The sequence below is a fragment of the Narcine bancroftii genome, chromosome 6 (assembly GCF_036971445.1).
Source record: "Narcine bancroftii isolate sNarBan1 chromosome 6, sNarBan1.hap1, whole genome shotgun sequence".
In the NCBI taxonomy this organism is placed as follows: Eukaryota; Metazoa; Chordata; class Chondrichthyes; order Torpediniformes; family Narcinidae; genus Narcine; species Narcine bancroftii.
In genome coordinates this window covers 68,051,254-68,074,924 of record NC_091474.1, presented here as the reverse complement: position 1 = coordinate 68,074,924, position 23,671 = coordinate 68,051,254, and the positions used below count along the sequence as shown (strand labels likewise).

The window sequence follows — 23,671 nt, the reverse complement described above, 5'->3', positions numbered from 1 at the left end:
CACTCTTACACTGGCCTCTCGATACAAACCCTCAATACCTCACTCTTAAACTGGCCTCTCGATCCAAATTCTCAATGCCCAGTCTTACACTGGCCTCTCGATACAAACCCTCAATACCCCAGTCTTACACTGGCATGCCAATCCAGACCCTTGATACCTCACTCTTACACTGGCCTCACAACCAGACCCTCAAAGCCCCACTTTTACAGTTGTTTCTCGATCCAGATCCACAATACCCCACTCATACATTGGCCACTTGATTCAAACCCTCAATACCCCACTCTTTCACTGGCTTCTCTATCCAGTCCATCAATATCCCACTTATACAGTGGCCTCTCCATTCAGTTATTCAATGCCCCAATTTTAGAGTGGCCTCTCAATCCAGACCCTCAATATCATGCTTTTAAACTGGCCTCTGATCCAGTCCCTCAATACTCTTCTCTTACGATGGCCTCACAATCCAGACCCTCAATATCCCACTCTTACATTGGCCTCGGCATCCAGACCCACAACATACCCACTCTTACACTGGCCTCTCGATCCAGGCCCTCAACATCCCACTTTTACAGTGGCCTCTCGATCCAAACACTCAATGCCCCACTCTTACACTTGCCTCTCGATCCAGTTCCTCAATACGCCACTTTTACAGTGGCCTTTCCATCCAGTCCTTCAATACCCCACTCTTTCACTGGCATCTCTATCCAGTTCATCAATATCCCACTTTTACAGAGGCCTCTGCATCCAGACCCTCAATACCCCACTTTACACTGACCTCTTGTTCCAGGCACTCAATGCCCCACTTTTACAGTGGCCTCTCCATCCAGTCCCTCAATACCCCACTCTTACACTGGCCTCTCGATCCAACCCCTCAATGTCCCACTCTTACACTCGCGTTTCGAGTCTGTGATGAGAAATTTCTCTCAGCAATTAGTCAGTAAGTAAAAACAGAGGTGAGGAAGCAAAATTCAAATCCAGAAGCTGAAATTCTTGAGCAAAGAATGCGATTCAGGAGGGACTCTAAACAGTTCCGGCCCAAAACTTGAATGACCAATCTCCCTCCATGTTCAACTCAATGACACATGTTCGGGGATTTCCATGGTCAACTGCTAATGTAAATAACTTTAACTTCCAAAGTCATTTAAGTGAATTCTGTCAGTTTGATTACTTCAGCATCCACACTCAGTCTGACACAGGGCTTTCACAACCAATAACGAGGATTTGGCAAGAAAACAGATGCTTGTTTAAACATGACACCAGGGCTCTGCATATCTGCATTTAGGCTGAAATGTCTGCCTTGGAACTCGATGGAGTAATTGAAGGCCCAGATGAGCTTTCATGAGACAGGGGAGGTGACTTTGGAAGTATCTGGGCATTGAGTGTTTACTCAGCATTTGAAAGAAAGAACCTTGCCCTGGATTCAATGGAGGAGACAGGAGAGGAGATCTGAATGTCAATAAACAAAAGAGACTGGAAATGTTGGATAAACTGGAGCAACATTGTGATGAGAACCACTGCTCTAGACTCAATTGTTACTGAAATATTTTGCTTGCCATTGGCCCATTTCCTTTGGAGTTCTGAAAACATGCATATAATAAGTCAATGAAGTATGATTAAAGCAGTGTTTTTCAAACTTTTTCTTTCCACTCACATCCCACCTTAGGTATTCCCTATGCCGCAGGTGCTCTGTGATTAGTAAGGGATTGCTTAAGGTGGGATGTGGGTGGAAAGAAAAGGGTTGAAAACCACTGTACTGGAGGAACTCAATGGGTCAGGCAGCATCCGTGGAAGGCAGTTGGCGTTTCGGGTCATGACCCTTCTGAATATGTTCAGAGGTACCTTCAAAAGTGAGCAAGATGCATGTTTTCACTTTCGACTTTCATTCAGAGTGAAGACAGCGAGATATTTGCCAAATGCATGAGGTGATGGTATCCCGTGAGCAGCAGGCCATTGCATTTGAGTTAACACAGCCTCACAGAATTGAATGCACAAGGGACCCTGAGTGATCTGGTCAGCAACTTGCCCTCTGATGTGCACCTCTACATAAGAACAGCTCTGTGGTGGGTTTTTTTTTCACTAGGCTGACATTTGGACTGGGAAGCATCAGGCATGAGAAGAATTATTTGATGACAAAAGCCGAACGTCTTGTGTTCGGACAAAGAAGAAGAAATAAAATAAAATAAGTTGGATGAAAAGTAACAGTGAAAAGAGGGCAAGCAATATGAAGCAGTCCAACATTACAAAAATGAACCTCCAGAATACAAATGAATCAATTTGTCCAGGGGCAAAACAACAGTACCTTTCTCCAACCAGCAAATGCACATCCATGGAACTTGAGTGCAAAACTGCAGGTTTAATCATACATGTGGGCTGATGGCATCTGCTGCCATTCGTAGCCTGATAGATCCAAGCAGGTGTTTTGAAATACGTTGCATCGACTTAATAAACTGGCTAAAATTAATGAAACGTTGACTCACTGGGATCAGGAAACTAAAATTAATCATTGATCATGTTGCTATTATTGCTTAGCAACCAATGTTTCAGAACCCAATTGATTGTAATCAGTCCAATTTGGTTGCAAATTTGACACAAAGCCTCCATTCATCTGCTGCTTTATTCGCGCTCCATCCTCTCCATTGTAATGAAACTAGCTACAATCTTTTGACACTCAACCCAAAACTGAAGATCATTCCCCCCCCCCCAACCTGCAGCTCAATCTTATTGCAGCTTTCAGCGGTCGAGTTGGGATTGTGATCCTACTGTCCCAACCGCTACCTCCGCGGGGGCCACCCGTTCCATGACCAGAGCAATGTAGAAAATACTGGAGGAACTCAGCGGATCTAGGCGGCAACCGTGGAAGTTGCTGCCCTTATGCTTCTTGTTGGCTGAGGGGCAGTGCATGTTCTCAAAACACTGTGCAGGCGTATGGCTCCAGTGGTGCAGGGACTGAAAGTTTCGGGTGATGGGTGGGATACTGCTCAAGTGGACTGCTTCATCCTGAACAGTACTGAGTTTAGGACAGAAATGCATCCTTTGGCCCATTTGTCTGGCTGAGCCCAATGCCAATTTATAGGATTTGATACAATAGCGTGTCTCCTATCATAAAAATTGTACAATGCACATACTCACAGAAATTGTTATTTGCTTCAGCTGAATTGGTACTTTGTAAAATCACAACTACAAAAAACAACTTTAAAACAATACTAAACTTAATTGAATTAATAAGAGACAATCAAAACAAAAAAAATATTGATAATAAATATTTACAGTTTAAAAAAATCTGCCTGCACACGATCTATAACCCTCCATATTCATGTCACTAAAAAGTCTTGAACGCCACGATTTAATCTATCACCATTATCCCTGGCAGCACATTCCAGGCACTCCTGCTTTCTGTGTAAAAAAATATGCCCTCAAAACTTCCCTATCTCATCTCAAGCACGGGAAAAAGACTGATTCTTATAATTTTTATACCCTTCTGCCAGGTCTCCTTCCCTCAGTCTCCACAGCTTGACCAAAAACATAAAGCTTGTCCAAACTCTCCCCATGACCCACACCCTCTAATCCAGGTAGCATCCTAATCATAATCTCTTCTGTAACTTTCCAAAAGCCTTCCCACCCTTCCTGCAATGGGACAACCAGAATTGCACAGCGGCCATGCGGCCCAGCAAGGTTTTATGTGGTTGTAACATAACTTCTGCCCACTTATTTACAGTGTCCCACTCAATTGATGAAGCAAAGCATGTCATCTGCCTTCTTTACCACCCTATAGGTTTGCATGGCTGCTTTCAGGGAGCTATGGACTTGGGATCCCTCTGTGTATCAATGTTGTTGAGGGCCTTGCCACCCAATGTGTACTTGCCTCTTACATTTGACTCCCTTTTGCTTCTCGCTCTCTGACAGTAAATCTGACTGTAAGAGGAGCTTAGGCAATTCCTACTGGTAGCGAACCTGTCTGCCTTGCAGCAGTTAAAAAGAAATTTCACGTATGACAATAAATCAAATCTTGAGTCTAAATGCAATACCTCACACTTATTCAGATGAAACTCCAGCTTGTTGAATGTTATCGGAGTAGCACTCATCCAGAAAGATGTGGCGTGCTCAGTGAACCCTCATCCGATTCCTGTGGCCTGATATTGTGTTCTCAGCCATCATCCAACCCATCCATTCCAGAGCAGTTCTGGGCAGAGAGAATCCAACTAAGCCTGGTGCCATTTAGCTCTAATTACAAAGCCTACTGTCCCTTCTTTCCTTCCCTCCCATCACCCACTCTGCCCCTTTTTCATACAATAAAAGGTCAAGATTCTTGTTTGTAAAGACAGCTTTTGATATCTTTCATTTCATCTTGATAAGATCTGACCTATCCATGGTATACATCTGGCTCCAATTTTCAATTCAATATTGATCCAGCTTTTATTATGAACTGCTGAGACCACTACATAACACAATAATGCACGAAAATAGAAGAACAAGGTGGCCCCACCTGTCAATATGATCATGACTGCTGTATTCTGGCCTCACCTCCATGACCCTTAAATCTCAACCTTAGAAAAATGTGTCTCTCTCCATCTCTCTCCCACTGTGGTGTCACTGGGGCAGAGAATTCCAGAAATTCACCAGCTTTGAGAGGAGAACTGTCTTCATGAAGAAGAATGCTTGTCACAGCTCATCCCTAGCAGCAGTGTAACAGAGAGCTCTCTGATTTAAGGGCTGTTCCCAGGGATGCATGCAGAGACAAGACATCCGGAGCTGCTGGAAGATCATCATCTCGGTGACAGACATCCTTTGGTCTGCCCGGAACTTGTTGGCCTTTCAGCACATTGGAATGTCGGTGAGGAAATGTTGCCGAATGGCATATTCCAGGCTGCAGGCGTATATGCTGAGGACATACTGAGACTTGGCACAGCCAACACAAGGGCTCTGTGGGGAAGGTCTACAGTCTACCAGGCATTGAGGGGCTGAGACTGAGGGGAAGTCCCTCAAACAACACAGGTGGGAGTGAATACAAGGGACCACAGTTGTGGCAATGGTGCTAAATAGAGAATGAATGTAACAATGTACATTGATGGAAATTGATGGATATAATGCTAAGGGTGTGAAAAGACTTTGAATGGTTTTCCTTTGTAAATAATTCATTGTGAATAAATTTCATTTTTGGAAAAAAATGATCCTCTCACATCAGCTTTGAATGACTGGCCCCTTAGTTTGTAACCAAGTCTCCTTGCTTGTGACCATCAGTGGAAACATCTACCCTAACAAGCCCACTTCAGATCTTGGTAAGATACTTCTTGCAGACAGCTGCTGTCATCAGTTGCTCTGCACCCACTGCAATTGTGTTACAGCCACCGTACTTGCCACAGCGCTTTGCCCATGCGCAAGCTCTGCGAGGGCACAGGGGTGAAAAAAAACACATGTATGTCATGTAAGAAGCTCCCTCTCCTGTGTGTACAAAGTAAACAGTAGTCACCTTGTTATTCAGCACGCAATAACAAATTTTTCTCATTCCTCTAAATGGCAAAGAATACAGACCCATAAGATCCAAACTAGTTGATCGGTCAATGAGTTTGACTTGTTAACCCTTTGCTATCATTAACCTGAACAAAGCAGAACTAATAAAAATCGTGATCTAATGACGCTGTCCTTTGATTTCATGGTTGAGATGCATGTTGGGTTTTGTTGCTTTTACACATGGATGTAATATTTACCATAATTCAAAATGTCAATGGCCAACTCTCCCCTTTCATGGTCAGACAATTTCTTTGTGAGCTTTCAAGGTTCTGTCTCTTCATATTTATCTCCACTCGTGTTTACTGGTGAAACAGAAAACAGTCTGATTCACATGAATAGGTGCCCACAACAGCAAAGGACATTGTTTGCCTCCTTGCATTCATAAAGGCTTCTCACATCTTTTGGAGTCATCATTTAATTTTCCACTTCATGACAACTAATAGAATGTAATTGAATCAATGAGCCAAAACCCCATTGCATCTTGAGCACAAATATAACAACAGCACCCTAACTCGTGCACAAACTGAAATATGCACAAGCATGACTTCAAGGATGCTTATTTGTTGAAGGAAATAATGAATGTAAATAAAAAAAGCCCAGGTGGAAAGTCACCAGCGAATGACTCCAAGTGCGAAAAAGAGTCACTTTCCAATCACCAATGGGTCTTCAGACATTGTAAGTAAAAACCTAACAGCATTTGTCCATAACAAAAAAAAACAAAAGGAAATAATACTGTGATCTTTACAACTATTCTTAGTGAAATGTCAAATCAGACTACTTCCAAATCACTGCTCTTTAAGATATGTGCCAAGGCTGTTATGAACTGTAAAAACACAAAAAAATGTTTGCTACTCATTAATAATAATGTAGTGCCTTTTATTGATCAGGCAAAGTGCTTAAATGACCTTTAAAATTGTATTTCTTACATTTACAAAGCTCCCAATAGAGCTATCAGATCTGTATTAGCAGATCATAATATTCGGACACTTTACTACCTGAAGTTATGAAACAACTTTCATGAGGGAGGGAGACCAAAAACAAATGACGTGTCACAAAAGTTGCTACAATTAAAAAGCCAAAGAGCCTTCCCTGTTTTTCATCATGGGAAAAGTTCTGCTGAAGCAGCAGCATGTCAAAAATAGTTTTACGTGGAAACGGGAAGGCTGCAACGTTCAGAGCAGAAAAGAGACTGCAGCCACAATTTCAAGACGCTTGTGACGAGCTCAAAGAAACAAGAGTCAAATCCCGGAGCAATTTTAAGAGAAAAGCTGGTGCCCCGAGACAACTAACCTCGGAACAAGTTGAAGGTGTCAAAAAGGTGATGGCCCAGTGCTGAACTGTCGAACGCAACGCATTTTGTGCTGTGTTCTCTTTTAAAATTGCGAGAAAACTCCGGTGTCGAAGGTAGGGAACGATACGTGCCTGCAGTTACTTCTGCGGTTCTGGTGACACTTCTTACAAAATAATGTTTGCAGGTATGCTGCACTAATGCCACTTTGTCACATCTTGCAAAACAAGTGCATTTCGCTATAAGTCTGCGACAGTAGTTACCATCGCATTTATTTGACTTCTTCCATGCAGCTTCTTGCACTGTGCACTTCCTCTGAAGCAAAGGAGCAATAGCTCATCCATGGTTTTAGGGAGAAGGGCCACAGTGTCAGGATTATTGATGAGCCCCAGCGTAATTCTAGTTCCATTTCTACAGTCTCCTGCCCCACTAACGCACAATAGGCCATTGAGCCTACAAAGCAACAGTAGCTCTGTTCCAGAGACATCAAGAGCAACTTTGCTCTTTCATTGCAGAACTGGGCCTCAAAGTAAACAACGACGTGGAATGTCTAAACACATCTATTCTTATACCAGCATCAAAGTCGTGTGAGCATCAAGTAGTACCCAAATGGGCAATAAACAAAAGTGCTGGAGAAACTCAGCAGGTCTCGCAGCATCCGTAGGAAATAAAGGCGTTCTGCCGCCGGCCTCCCAGTTAATTGGCCGTGCAGTATCCCGGGATAGGAAGACGGTTGTACTGTTTCCACTAGGCCACCTTTAACCGGGAAACTGACTACCTTTCCACTGAACACAACTCATCGCTAGGGATCAGAGAGTCTACCTGCGAATGGAATGGAATGGATGGAAGTTGTCCTTATTCCACTGGTTTTATCAGCACACCAGCATCAGTTGATGCTGGGGATATGTGTAGGGGCCGAGGCCGTCATTCCCTAGTGTGATTTTATTTCACACCGGCGTGCTGATTGTATTCCTTTTCCACTGGACTCTTAACCAGTTAATTTCCCATTAATTCCTGGGACAAGAGGTCAGTAGAAAAGGGGCCAATGTTTCAGGCCTGGATTCTTTATCAAGGAATGCTGTGTGACCTGCTAAACTTCTCCAGCAGTTTTGTGTATCGCACTCAATCCTAGTGTCTGCAGATGTTTCCCCAGCAGCTATCAAACTTTTGAACCTCAGATATAAATTACTCATGGACCAAAAGATGTGCCTGCAATAATGAAATTTTAGTTTTTTGTTCTCCAATTTTGATTATTTATCTCTCCTGTTCTACTTATTATCCTTTTCAAAGCATATTGTGGTAACTTCATGTATACAATTGTAGCTGGTGTAATTTGTGTGGCATTGAAAATACAAGACCTCTGTCTCCCCTCCCCTCCATCTGCCCATCATCCTGCACCTCCACAGCCCATCAATCACCCCCTGGCCCCTGGCTCACCTTTCCCCTCTCTCCATATACAGGTTCTCTTCCCTCTTCATGCAAGGTTGTGACCAAAAGTGAAAGAGCAGAGGAAAGGGGGCAGATGGAGCCTGCAAGGCAGAAGGGAACTGGTCATGGTTGAGGGCTGGTTTTGATAGGGAAAAGGAAAAAGCAGTTAACGGAAAGGAGAGGCCATTGATGAAATGGTCAATATGTCACATGACACAAAGAAGTCACATAGGTAATAAGGTTTCCTAGATGATCCCGATTTGTAAGTTTACTTACTGAAGGAGGTAAGAAGTGATTTATATCTGAGATATATGCTTTATTACAACATAAAATGCATAAGCCAGATCTTTATAAATCTCGGCTTAGGTGGGAAAAAGATTTGCCTTTCAATTTCTCAGGATGACTAGATGACTAAATTAGTGAATCTAAGATATAGATTGGTTCATTATAATTTTAGACATCAGCTCTATTTTACTCCTGAGAAGTTAATGAAATAAAAGTTTATTTCTTCTGATTTATGTTTTAGATACCACAAACAAGTTGGTTCTTTTTTTTTACATTCTGTTTGGTCATGTGAGACAGTGAAACCTTTTTGGAATAGAATTATGGAATTCTTAGAAGGTTTATTTAAATTTAAACTTTCGCTTGATCCTCTGGTATTTTTTTTGGGTTATATTAAGAAATTGAGTATGGAATTAAAATTAGATAAGTCTCAAATTGCTTTTTTGAGATTGGCATTAGCTGTGGCAAGAAAATGTTTGGCTATAACTTGGAAAAATGAGTACTGATTTAAACAATCAACGGTGGCATATAGAAATGAGGTCTTGTATTCCACTGGAAAAGAAAACATGTAATTTGTGTGATAATTATCCCTTTTTTGTTAAGGTGTGGAGCCCGAGTATGAAATATATGGGTTTAAATTTGTAGTCATTATTTTTCCTCTCCTGCTGTTGGGGTTGCACCAACCATGGCGACACTGGATGATGGTGATGTGAGTTGATCATTTTCTCTCTTTGGGGTAGTTTAGAGAGGGGTGGGGAGGGTTTAGGGGTTATTATTTACTTAAACTTATCATGTATGTATTTTATTTTTTCCTAAGCTGCATTTTTTCATTATGTTTTATCATGATCAATAAATTTTTTAAAATATTATCCATCAGACAATGTAGTAAAAGACCTCTAATTGTCTAAAATTCCTTTCTGCAGGTCTATAACTAAGCCGACAATGCAGGATTAATCCTTGAAAACAAAATATTACTTGACCAGGGTGTATATAGAGGTCAGCAAGCAAATGAATGGTGGGTGAACAGGATCTAGTGCTTGTCAGGTCAGTGGTTTATATGAAAGTAGGAGTCATAGGGAAACTGAGATGTTTCCAAGTCAGGCATTAACCACAGAGAGAAGTTGATCATCAACCTTTAGTGCTGGGGGCTAGAAAAGAGGGAGGTCCATCGAAAGTCAAAGGGAATTGAAATATTCTTAGAGGGATGAGGACTTCAAAGCGAAATAAGTGGACAGAGCACGATGAAGCTGGAAGCAAGGTGATCGTCTTAAGGTTTGGTTAGAAGCTCATCGCCAACTGACCAAGGGCTGGTTTAGTTTCTGCCCATTGGCATCCAAGTTCATTGGAAAACAACCCTTCTTCTTTTCTCTCTTTCTCAGTGCCCAGCTGAATTGAATTTCTCCAGGCTCATTCTGATGTATAAAAGATGGATGGCACTTTGGAGAAAAATATAAGAAAGGCAAAGGGCTGTCAAGATCACATGCTCGGGGTCGAGTTGGCTTCACCCTTCAATAAGATTGTTCTAAATCAGCAGGCAATCGCATGCACTGCAGCATGGGAATTCAAACTTGCTTGAGCAGCAAGTTCATAGGCTCTGATGTCAATATGAATTTGACAAGGGAGAATTAGGCTCAAGAATTTAACTCATACAATTTCTCCAACTAAGCTGATCTAATTCTAAGTTAAATAAACTCTCGATGTGATTCTCTGACTGTATTAATTAATTCCTTATTGGAGGCTGATTAGTTCATAAACCTGCTGACAGGGATTTCAGATAATCAGAGCACTTTTACTGCAAACTCTGGCGTATAGTATTGATGCACACATTAATTATTTAAGAGCCCACGTAGGAATGATCTTTGAACAATTGAGTAATAAATATGGAATACTTAGCGATACTTTTTTCTGTTATTTCCAGCTGAGAGCATATTTCAGGGACAAGTTAGTTCCAGAGTTGCGGTACCCATTTGAAGTGAGGTGGAAATTCTTATTAGGAGAGGAAATATTAAGATGTATCTTTTATTGTAAAAGGGAACTATTAAACAAGTAATGAATAAATCTAGACAGAAATGGGAGCTGGATTTGAATATTATAATTGATGAGCAAAAATGGTCGGATCTCTGCCAAGATAGTATTGCAAATACTATTAATGTAAGATATAGATTAGTTCAGTATAATTTTTTTTGCATCAGTTATATTTAACACCTCAAAAATTAAATAGAATGAAATCAGATCCATCAGATCAATGTTTTAGGTGTCGTGAAGAGACAGGAACTTTCTTGCATTCATCTTGGTCCTGCCCCAATGAAAAGCATTTTTGGGTGGATCTGGGGAACTTCTTAGAACAAGTTACAGGTACAGTATTTCTGCTAAATCCAGATTTATTCGTACTGGGAAATATAGAAAGAACAAGACCTAAGCTGAAATTATCAATTTATCAATTGTAATTTGTTAAAATACCATTAGCAACAGTGAGGAAATGTATTACAGTAACCTGGAAATTGCATTCCCGTTTAGGAATGGGAAGATGGGATGCAGAAATGCAAAACTGTATACCTTCAGAGAAAGTTACATACAATTTGAAAAATAAATATGTTATATTTATTTGCAAATTTGGAGCCTGTACATGCAAACTTTATGTATAAAAGTGTAGAAATGTTTTTACAGCCTCTTGAGACCTGTGTTAAGCTTCTTCCTTAAAATGAAATGACCAGATAATATCTGTTGAGCTCCCGTGTATGGGGGAACGATACCCCAAGCAATCCAAGATACTTATTTCACTTTTTATGTCATTATTGCTCTTTAAATTATTCTTTTACACATATTATTCTTTATGGGGGAAGGGGTTGGTGAGGGATGGAGGGGTGGGGTTATGAAAAAATTACATTTAATCACAATCTATTCATTACATGTATTGAAAAACTTTTAAATAAAATATTCAAAAAAAATTGTGCAGAGGACAAAATTCAGTAAAAAATGCCAGGGAAAATATATTCCTTTTCTTAAAATGGTTCTCCAAACTACATTTTTTGCATCAAAGCATCAAGGATCATGGAATTCCCTAGGTAATTCTTAATAAAACTTTTCCTTTACTGTCAACAGACATTGAGATTTCATGTCAGCCGACCCTCGAGTTAACACATGTAGTCGAACCATAGAACAGCACAGCACAGAAACAGGCCCTTCAGTCCATCTAGTAAATGCTGAACTATTACTCACCCATAGCCCTCCATATCCCTCCCATAAAAGCACCTATCCAAATTTTTCTTAAATGTTGAAATCGAGCCTGCATTCAGCTGGAAGCTCGTTCCACACTCTCAGCACCTCATATTACCTTTAAACATTTCACCATTCACCTTTACTCATTCATCCAGTTCTTGTCTCACCTAACCTTCGTGGAAAAAAAACCTGTTTGCATTTACTCCATCTCCACCCCTCATCATTTTGTATGCTAAACATTTTTGAAATAGCCAGTTGGGTACAAGATAAACTGGTCACTTCCGTCCAAGAAAGAGCAGTCGGATTTTAAAAATTCTTCTTCTCAACAGAAGCAAAGACTGGTGTAAAATCAGCACCAGAACGGAGAAGCTGATAAGGTCTTCAGTGCATCTGTCTGTCATCATATATCCTCAGACGTCAATAGACTCACACAGCACTGAAAAAGCTGGAGGAACTCTATGGGTCAGACATTGTCCACGGAAGGCAATAGACAGTCAATGCTTTGGGCTGAAATCCTTCAGCAGGAAGGAGAGCAGAAACTTGAGTAAAAGGATGGGGGGGGGGGGTGGGGGGGAGTGCACGGGGCCAGCAGGTGAGTACAGGTAGGAGGGATAAGAAATAGGAGAAAGTGAGAAACTAGGAGGGCAAAGGAGGAAAAGGGTTGAGGAAGATGCACTCTGATGGCAAGACAGGTCATAGAATAAACACAGAACACTACAGCATAGTACAGGCCCTTCGGCCCTCAATGTCGTGCTGATCCATATATCCCTAAAAAGAAGTACTAAACCCTCCCTACCGCTTAAACCTCCATTTTTCCTTCTATCCATGTGTTTGTCTAAGAGTCCCTTAAATGCCCCTAATGTTTCAGCCTTCACCACCATCCCAGGCAAGGCGTTCCAGACACCCACAATTCTCTGTGTATAAAAACTTACCCCTGATGTCTCCCCTAAACTTCCGTCCCCTAACTTTGTTCACATGTCCTCTGGTGTTTTCCATTCCTGCCCTGAGAAAAAGGTGCTGGCTATCCATCCGATCTATGCCTCTCATAATCTTGTAGACCTCTATCAAGTCTCCTCTCATCCTTCTATGCTCCAAAGAGAAAAGTCCCAGATCTGCTAACCTTGTCTCATCAGACTTGTTTCCCAATCCAGGCAACATCCTGGTAAATCTCCTCGGCACCCTCTCCACAGCTTCCACTTCCTTCCTACAATGAGTAGGAAAGGAGGTTGCTACAATAAGCTCTTGTTCACACATTGTCCCTGAAACTCAAGCCGTTTTCTGTCTCAGTGGAGACATCAAATCATCACTCATTTAGATGAACAACCTGCAACACCCGGGGGTGGAATAAACATCTGGAATGAACTGGCATGCAAAATCAGACCATGAGGATTAAAGTAAATTGCAGTGTCCAAAGGCAAAGAATCAGAGCAAATTGATTGTGAGATGGATGTGTGCTGAGACGCTCACTGAAACAGCTGAACTTTTTGTTGAGTACAATCTACATTTTGCTTATGAATGTCCAGATGTCTGTGATAAAAATTATGTTCTTATTTTTTTATTTATTTTGCAACCAGAATATAACCAGGACAGGAGGGCACAGTCTTAGAATGAGAAGGTACCCATTTACAACAGAGATGAGGCGATAGTTCTTTAGCCAGAGGGTCGCAGAGTTGTGGAATTTGTTGCCACATACATCTGTGGAGGCCTGGTCATTGGGGGAGTTTAAGGAAGAGATTGATAGGTATCTAATTAGTCAGGGATATGGGGAAAAGGCCGGAATTTGGAACTAGATGTAAGAAAATTTAGCTCAGGGTGGAGTTGGGAAGAAGACTTGATGGGCTGAATGGCCTACTTTTCTTTTACCTTGTGAACCAAGTGCTGAGCTGTATTCCTGGAATCAGAGAATTTGATCTCAAGGTGCCTGGAATGTGTTCCCAGGGAAGATGGTGGTGCCCATGGGAAAGGTCCAACATCGGTTTAACAGGCCCCAGTTTGCAAAACCCTGCAGTTATTGTGCTCAGAGCCTTTCCTCTGCTTGGCACAGGGCCATCTTACAGCATGAAGAGAGCAGATCAAAGAAAAATCAAGCAGTATTGTTCAACTCAGCTCACTAAGATTTTAACTGCAACTATTAATTAAATTTAAGACTACATTAAAGACTAATTTGCATGATTTGATCACTTCAGATCAGTGACATGCTATCCTTGCAAAACCTCAAACACTGGTTGCTTTTTGATCTTGTTTAAATACATACATTGATTCAAAAGTAGATTTTTGCTTATAATCCAAATCTATGAACCTAAACTTAATATAAAAGTGGAAAGGATAATTGCAATGAGCATGACATTAATACATTTCAATAATTAGGTATAATGTACATGCAAATTAAGTCAATTAAAAAAATACTTCCCTTGATACAACCAAACAATCTTCAAGTCTCACGTTGCTGAATTTTAAGAAACTAGTTAAGGAATTCAGTTAATTTATATATTCAATTTTGCTGAATTAAACAATACACAAAAGGTTTCCTCTCTAAATATTTTCTTGTGTCCCACCCACCATACCCTTCATTCCCTACCCCACCCCCCCCAACGCTGAATACTATTTCTGGTCTCACCAAAACAGCTTGTCTTTATACCTTAAGAGTGAGGTAATCAATTTGAATTGATGCATTTTTGACTTCGAAAATGAAAATTGAGGGAGGTATTTTAGAAGCAAATGAAATGGGACATCTTTTGTGTGACTTTCTTCATTCAGACCGCACTGAGCAAAGTAGCAGAATTGTAACAGTATAATTTTGGTATTTTTAAGTTCCTCTTTCAATTCCAATAGTGCAATGGGATTTCTACAAAGAATGGATTGTCTCTTCTAAAACATGAATTAATGAATGAATGAATGAATGATCACATAACATGCCACAAAGAGAAGACAAATATAATAAATATAGAAGGAAGAGAAAGTAAATAACAAGCAAGAAACGTTTTGAAAGCTTCAGATCAAAATTTAACAACTTTTTTTACTCCATGGCATTCTCTGATAGGTAGCTTTTGTAAAAAAAAATTATTGATAGAATAAGTTCTGATGTCATAAAAATCACAACATCCAGGTGAACAAGAGGGATTGCTGTGACATGTATGGCAGAGATTCCAGGATAACTCAAAGTAAAAATTCTGGGTAAATGATCATCGGTTTAATTTGCAGAATGTGAACAGAGCATGAAAATGACCAAAGCTGAATAAAATAGAGGTATGAAGTCGGAAAATTATATTGTTCTTGATTAGGTTTAGGTGGGTCGGCACAACATCTGAAGGGCCTGTACGGTGCTGTGATGTTCCCTTTCCCTTTTAAATATTTTTATTAAGTTTTAACATATAAACTTACACATAAAATTTTAGGGAAAACACAAAACAAGTTATCTCATATACATACAAGTGCTGAAAAAATGAATGGAATGACATTAGACAGTTCCTTAATCAACATGAGAAACAAGATATTGAATTAATCTATGATAACTATGTTAGACCCATATTTGTCAAATTAATTCAAATAAAAATTAATAAAAAGAAAAACAACAAATTAAATCTAATCGACCCCCTCCCTGTAATCAAGGTAACCACTGTAAAAGAAAATGGAAATTGTGGATTGGATAGCGACCTCCAGAAGTCGGATAGAGAATCTCCAAAACATTCAAAGTACCTGAATCTTCCAAGTATGATAGCGATCTATGAATGCCCCCCACTATCTTGTTAAATTGAAATTTTCTATCTTTAATGTTGTATCTAATTTTTTTCCAAGCTTAAATAGGACATTCCATCATGTAACCACTAAGTATGGGTAGGTGAAGAGTCATCTTTCCATTTCAATAAAATTGCTCATCTGGCTATCAATGTGGTAAAGGCTAAAACTTTCTTCTGCGCTGCAGACGGACATGGGCCTGGGACATGGGCCTGGGACATGGGATAAAGCAATTAATAGACCTGGGTCTATTTTGATCTTTAAAATCATTGATAAAGTTTGGAAAATGTTTTTCCAAAATCTCTCTAAATTTGGGCACTCCCAAAACATAGGGATCAGAGAAGCTTCAAAAATGTTACATTTCTCACATAGTGGATCAATACCTGCATAAAAATGAGATGGTTTTACTGCAGTTGGAGATCTTCAGAACAGGGTGGGCTGGAAGGTGGGGGTTTATTAGGGAATTAGTTTGGTTGGCAAGGTTACCGATATCTTATGTTTTCTTTATTTTATTTTTCAGTTTTGATCCAGTGCCGGATGAGGAGAGCCAGGTCATTCACTCATTTGCAATTAAATTAATGAATTAATCAGAAGATGACACGAATTAATATAGTTTCATGGAATATTAAAGGTTTGAATGTCCAATGAAATGGCCTGTAGTACTGACATATCTCTGACAGTTAAAAGCAGATATCGGTGTTTTTTTTTCCACAGCACTATGCATTTACAGCCTCTTTTATCAAGAGTCATTGCCTCATGCAGCACAGAACCAGGCCCCCTGGCCCAGCCCACGCTAAGCTCATTTGCCTGAATTAGGGCTGTATGCTTCTCTGCGTTGCCTGGTGAAGTGTCTGTCTCAAACAGAGTGGTTGTATTTGATTGCACCTCTGTCTCTGCCAGTAAGTTCAAGATATCAGCCACTCTGTAAAAGCTGAGTAGTCAGATACACTTTGAAGATCCCACCTCTAACCTGAGGCGCGCCCTCATTTTTTTGATATAACAGAAGGTGTTTGGCATGGACTAGAAGGGCCAAACTGGCCTGTTTCTGCGCTGTAATTGTTATTTGGTTACATATGGTTATATGCCAACCATGGGATATTATTTTGACTGTCGATGTCACTCATGCCTTCCACACTTGGGTCAGGTCACCCCACATCAATCCAAGAAAAACATGCCCAGCCAATCCGATCCCTCCGCAAAACTGACGTCCTCCAATCCCTCCCCAAAACTGACATCCTCCAATCTTGGCAACATCCTAGTGAATCTCCTCTGCATTCTCCATGGCATAACCCTGTGGAATGATGGTGCTCCAAATGAGGTCAAACTTTCCTCCTTCTTGGAACACTACAGCTCAGAAAACAGGCCATATGGCCCTTCTAGTCTGTGCCAACAATGTAATTTTACCGATTTTATCCAGCATGGCATAGTTAGTGTCATACTATTATAGCATCAGTGAGCCGGGTTCAAATCCATCGCTGTCTGTAAGGAATTTGAATGCTTTTCCCATGACATGCATGGGTTTCCTCCAGGTGCTCCAGTTTCCTCTTATGTTCTAACCACGTACAGGGTCAGCAGGTTAATTGGTCACTTGGGTGTAGTTGGTTGGCGTAGGCTCATGGACCTGTTACTGTGCTGTACCTCTAAATTAAACTAAATTACTGTTGTCTTGATGAAGAGTCCAGACACAAAATGTTGACCGACCATTCCTACCCACGGATGCTGCCTGACCTGCTGAGTTCTTCCGAAAAAACTTTGGGGTGGCACGGTTGGCATAGCGGTTACAGCACCAGTGATCGGGACCAGAATTTGAATCCCGCGCTGTGTGTAAGGAGTTTGTACATTCTCCCTGTGTCTGTGTGGGTTTTCCTCGGGGGTTCCGGTTTCCTCCCACCATTCAAAAACGTACCAGGGGTGTTGGTTAATTTGGTGGAAATTTGGCGGCATGGACTCATGGGCCAAAATGGCCTGTTACTATGCTGTTTGTCTTAATTTAAAATCTTCTGCCCACCTGATGCTTTGTAAAGTTGCAAGTGTAACTGTTGCAAAGCATAAATTTTATAACTCCACACAGAACTTAACTCAACAAGTTATTTTATTCAAAGAATGGCTCCTCACCATCAAATCCAAGCCTTGAGGGCAGTGAACGTTGAATAATCTCAGGCTCTGGAAGTGATGGAACTGGGCATCTGATTTTCCCCCTTAAATTAATCATCTTCCCTTTGTGGTGGTACATCACCAACCTACTGCAGGGGCGACCTCTGTACCTGCAGAAGAGCATGGGGGAAAGAGCAAGGCAACATCTGGCCGGCTGTCAATCAGCTGACCTGAATGGACCAAGCCCTACCCGGTCGGCTGTCAATCACCCTCCGGGATATAAGTCAGATCCGGCCCTTCGAAGACAGTCTCAGGGCTTGCAACAGCATTCTTCACTCCTTGCTCTGTGGAAGTTTATGTTGAATAAAGCCTGTAGAACAGACTTTATATTTTGTGTGTTTGCTTCTATTCGGTAGCGCACCACACCCTCACCTTTCTTCTCACAGCAACACCGCTGTGAACTGCAGGACGCCACTGGACATGAGGCTTCAGTTCACTGGGATTCTACCCCTCATCACAATGCATTGACTCCTGATGAACATGGGAGACTGGGGCACACAGAGGAGGTAAACAAGTGGAACAGCTGCTATGTATTTCAGGTGATGTACTCAAGGGAGCAAAGAGTGGAAGCTCCTGTTGATTGGCTCTGATGGAGCCAAGTGTGTGTAAAATCAGGTAAGGTATAAATGCTGACATAGAGTGGATGGAGGAAATGGTCTGCCGCTCTACTGTGACGTCTCCTTAGCTTCACGCAGTGCACAAAGCCAGCTAACTTACAGCACAAAGCTCCTTGCATCAGAGGTTTGTGCAGATGATGAGGCAGAAGAGGTGAGAGGGTTTCTGCAGCCACGTCAGGTAGTGGGTCAGTATTGAATCTCCTTAAACCGGGAGGCAGGAGGGAGAAAAATCGAACCAACAATTCCGTGCCCCACTCCCATGCTGACATTGTAACCAATGCAAAACATACCTCACATGGCTTTAAACAACGTCATGGCAGAGCTTTTGATGATCTATTTGTGCAGACAGAAAAAGGCAAACTTGTTTATGAGCTTCAAAAGATACCAAGTGGTAGTGTTGGGATCAAAGAACATTATTGAATGTAGAAGATGTTTTTACTCTTGAACAAGATATTGGGATGTTACTTACTAAACTCAAAAAGACTTCAGAAAGCAGGCTGACTGTCATTTCGGTCCCTAGCTTTTTCACTGCTGCAGAAAGAAGATTTCATGTCCTATCCCCCCAAGACCACCCGAAAATTCGAGGAGCAAAACTTAATTTTCCGACTAGGCCCTCTCCAACCAGATGACCAGTGCTAGCCCACTCTTCATTCCCCCTCCCTTCCCTTTCCTTTCCTCCAGCTCTCCACCCCTTCTCTCTTCTTTCATCTTCTCTCCCTGTTTACCCTCCCTCCCTCCCTCATCAACATATTACCTACCACCTGCCTGTGGGACTGTGCTCCTGCTCCTGCCCCTCCCCCCACCATTTTGTTTGGGTGCTTGCTGACATTTTCCTGTACCTCGATGAAGGGCTCAAACCCAAAACCTTGGATCTATATAAAACACACTGTTTGACCTGCTGAATTTCTCCAGCATTATGTTTTTAAAACCATATAATTATTAACAGCACAGAAAGAAGCCAATTCGGCCCTACTTGTCCATGCCGAACATCTTCTCCCACCCAGTCCTACAGACCCACATTCAGCCCATAACCCTCCACACCTCTCCCGTCCATATACCTATACAACCTTTCCTTGAATATTACCATCGATCTCGCTTCTACCACCTCTGCCAGAAGTTCATTTCAAACCCCCACCACACTCTGCGTGAAGAAATTCCCCTCATATTTCCCCTAAACTTTTCCCCTTTTATCCTCAATCCATTCCCTTTTGTTTGAATCTCCCCTACTCTCAGTGGAAAAACCCTATCCACATTGACTCTATCTGTCTCCCGTATAATTTTGAATACCTCTATCAAATCACACCTCAACCTTCCACACTCCATGGAATAAAGTCCCAGCCTGCTCAAACTTTCCCTGTAACTCAAACCCTGAAACCCCGTCAACATTCTCATCAACCTCCTCTGCACTCTCTCTGTACTGTTTATATCCTTCCTGTAATTCGGCAACCAAAACTGTACACAATATTCCAAATTTAGCCTCACCAATACCTTATACAACTTCAACATAACATCCCAACTCCTCTGTTCTATACTCTGATTTATGAAAGCCAACATACTAAATGCCTTCTTCACCACCTATCCACATTTGCTTCAACTTTCAGGAAATTATGTACCATGACTCCTAAATCCCTTTGTTCCACTGCATTCCTCAATTGCCTATGTGTATGTCCTATTTTGATTAGTCCTACCAAAATGTAGCACCTCACATTTATCAGTATTAAACTCCATCTGCCATTTTTCAGCCCACCCTTCTAACTAACCTATATCATCCTGTAAGCTTTGATAATCTTCCTCACTGTCCACAACATTGCCAACCTTTGCAATATCTGCAAATTTACTAATCCATCCTATCATACTTGAATTCAAGTCATGTTAGATGCAAAATAAAAACAGATATGTAAAAGAAAAAAATTATCAAGATAGAGGGAGAGAGAGAACTGAAATAATCTGTGGTTGCCCATCAAGAACCCAGCTGGAGGGAGATTCCAGTGTTCCAAAGCTCCATTTATTCTTTCTCCAGGCCAGAGAGCATGAGCAGAAATGCAAGGATTTTCACTCGTCCAGCTCAAAAGAAGCAACAATTCAACAATGCTAGGAAGGGTGAGGACAAGTGTCTCTGTTCCATGAGGTGAATGAGAGAGCTTCACCAGGCACAGGCCATCACATCCTCAGCGCAGACCTCCACGTCATTGGCACAGTTGAGTCATGTGCACTTTCTGGGCCAATATATGACCTCTTCTTTATCAGTAGTAAGATACTCATCCTACTGCCCTGTATTCAAGGCCTGAGACACTCTCCAAACCTCTTCATACATTCGATATGGCAAACAAAGAAGTTAAAAATACAAGAGACTGAAAAGCACATTGGTCACGTTGTAACAGCATGACCTTTAAATCAACCCTTGAAAGCATAATCTTATTTGGGAAGAATAAATATATTATACAGTTTAATAGACCAAGCCTCTTTCATTGTCTTCTCCAAATTTGCATTTGTGAAATTATGGGAATTAAAATTATGCTTTGAAGTCAATGCCTCTTATCTCTGCAACAGACTCTTTTTAATTATAAGAACATTGGGCACAAATAAGATAGCAAAAGAAACACTAGATATCAAAGATTGCACCCTGCAGAATCTGATGTGTGATGTTTCTGAGACTCTCCACGACAAGAGGATGTCAGACAGACACTCACAGAGCCAGTCATTGTGCAGAACCAAAATAGTCCTTCAAACATATCTTATGCCTATTTACACTAATCCATCTGCCTCCATTAGGTTTGCATCCATTTGTGTCTTACCTCTTCAAGTGCCTGTCTAAATCCCTCTTTACATCTGATATTAATATCACCTCTAGCAACAAGATCCAGATAGCAAACGCTTTTTGTATGTAAAGTCTCAGATCCCCTTCAAAACGTCCCTCTCATCTTAAAACTATGTCCTCTTGTTTTTGATGCTGCTCCAATGGGTAACATATTCTGACACTCTATCCCCTAAAGGCGTACAAAACCAGGGTGGAAACATTTTCAGATCATCACAGGTTCCAGCCTTCACTCTGATCACAAAAAAAAGTCCTGCTGTCCCACAGGAGAATCCAAAACAGCTTTTTATTTAGCTCTTTGAGTGTGATGGGCAGGAATGATTAAGTTTAAGACAAAATACATTACTCTTGCAAAAATACATTTTATTTTTATTTCGCTTAGCATTAGTCAAAATATTCAGACATTGTTTAAGCTTCATTCCACAATTCCAGAATCCAAGATGGCAAATTACTTTGATGCAATATGAAAGAACTTCGACCAACCCAACAATGACTTGAGGACATCCCAACAGTGACTTGAGAATGACCCAACAGTGACCGGAGAACAACCCAACAGTGACAAGAATGTCCCTTCAGTGACCTGAGAGCATCCCAACAGTGACATGAGAACAACCTAACAGTGACATGAGAATGTACCAACAGTGACCTGAGAATGTCCCAACAGTGATCTGAGAAAGACCCAATGGTGACCTGAGAAGGTCCCAAGCGTGACTTGAGAACAACCCAACAGTGAACTGAGAATATACCAACCATGACCTGAGAAGGTCCCAACCGTGACTTGAGAACAACCCAACAGTGAACTGAGAATGTACCAACCGTGACCTGAGAAGGACCAAACCGTGACTTGAGAACCCAACAGCAAACTGAGAATGTACCAACAGTGAACTGAGAATGTCCCAATTGTGACCTGAGGTTCCAACCATGACCTGAGAAGGTCCCAACCGTGACTTGAGAACAACCCAACAGTGAACTGAGAATGTACCAACAGTGAACTGAGAATGTCCCAACTGTGACCTGAGGTTCCAACCATGACCTGAGAAGGTCCCAACCGTGACTTGAGAACAACCCAACAGTGAACTGAGAATGTCCCAACAGTGATCTTTTTAAAATATTTTTATAGAAAAAATACCCTTTTATACATGGTCTTCTATTTAATAACATAAATCAAATCATATCATCGACATATCACATGAAAATTGTATATCAGAAGTATAGCCATAATTATTTACTTATCTCATTCAAAACATCAAATTCTATGATTATATTGAGTTAACAGTTAATCCATTCCTCATAATATAGCCAAAATTAATATTGAGTAGAAAATAGACATAATTAAGCTTCCTTTATATTACAAAAAAGGGATTTTATCCTTCTCAGGTATTTTTGTCTTATTCTGTGATGTGATCAATATTAATGATCCACAGTTCAACCCACCTTTATCTAGTTTATCTCTACTAATAAAAAGAAAGAAAAAAGTGAAAGAGAAAAAAAAACCCTGATAATCCAACCCCTCCCTCTGAACAAGGTTCACTTGTATAAATTATACAGATGTGAATCAAATAAAAGACAGGGAGTTGCCGGGACATCTGTCCACCTTAAATCTTCAACTTGTGAATGGGCCCACATCTTATCAAATTTAAACTTTACATCATTGATGTTATATCTAATTTTTTTTCCAAATGTAGGTAAGACATGATGTCATGTATCCATTGAATAAGAGTGGGTGAAGAGCTATCTTTCCATTTCATCAGAATTACTCATCAAGCTATCAGCAAGGAAAAAGCTAAGAACTTCTTTTGGGTTGAAGACAAGGATACACCCTCTTCTAGGGAAAATCCAAATAAAGCAATTAAAGGAGCATGGTTCTAATTTGATCTGAAGAATCACTGAAAAAGTTTGGAAAATGTTTTTCCAAATTTTTTCTAAATTGAGCACTTCCAAAATATATGAATCAATGAAACTTCAAAGATTTTATACTTATCACATAATGGATTGATATTAGAATAAAAACGAGATCATTTAACTTTAGATAGATGTACTCTGTGCACCAACTTAAATTGTAACAGAGAATGTCATGCACCAAATGAAGATTAAGAGGGGTGTCCCAGTCCTTCTCTGTCAGTGAAATATTCAGGTCACGATCCCAATCATTCTTAATCCCAGCCACTGAGGCTGTTTCTAAATCGATTAGGTTATTATAAATAATTGCAGTTAATCCACCTTGGGAAAATTGCAAATCAAAAAGTAAATCAAGAACATTTATTTTGGGAATTCGAGGGAAATCAGAAAGTTTGGACCAAACAAAATGCCTAATTTGTATATTTCTGAAAAGAAAATATCTTTAAAACGTTTAATACCTAAGCTATACCACTCCTTGAAACCTGGGTCTAACAGAAAAGGTTGAAAAAGATTATGTATAATAGGGAAAAACTCTGATATCCAAACAAATTCCTAAATTGTGCCCATATTCTCAATCCCTGCCTCATTATCAGATTATCAGTCAATTTAGAAAAGAAAAAGGGTAAAATAGAACCAAAAATTCCAAAACAGACGAGCTTTTAGAAAAAATTAAATTCCATTTTAACCCAAGAAGAGCAGCCAACTAATTTATCCAAATCTAACAGTAAA

At 40.7% G+C, this 23,671-nt stretch overlaps 1 protein-coding gene and 1 long non-coding RNA gene across 2 annotated transcripts in view; one reads left to right on the top strand and one right to left on the bottom strand.

The window, feature by feature from the left end:
- Positions 1 to 23,671, bottom strand: part of LOC138736174 (CUB and sushi domain-containing protein 1-like) — a 2,349,200-nt gene that overhangs the window by 1,790,360 nt on the left and 535,169 nt on the right. The gene's annotated exons all lie outside the window — the stretch shown is intronic.
- LOC138737523 (uncharacterized) lies at positions 9,114 to 16,048 on the top strand. The gene is made up of 3 exons (XR_011340997.1): positions 9,114 to 9,212; positions 9,427 to 9,547; positions 15,978 to 16,048. It is a non-coding gene; the product is annotated as an uncharacterized lncRNA (long non-coding RNA).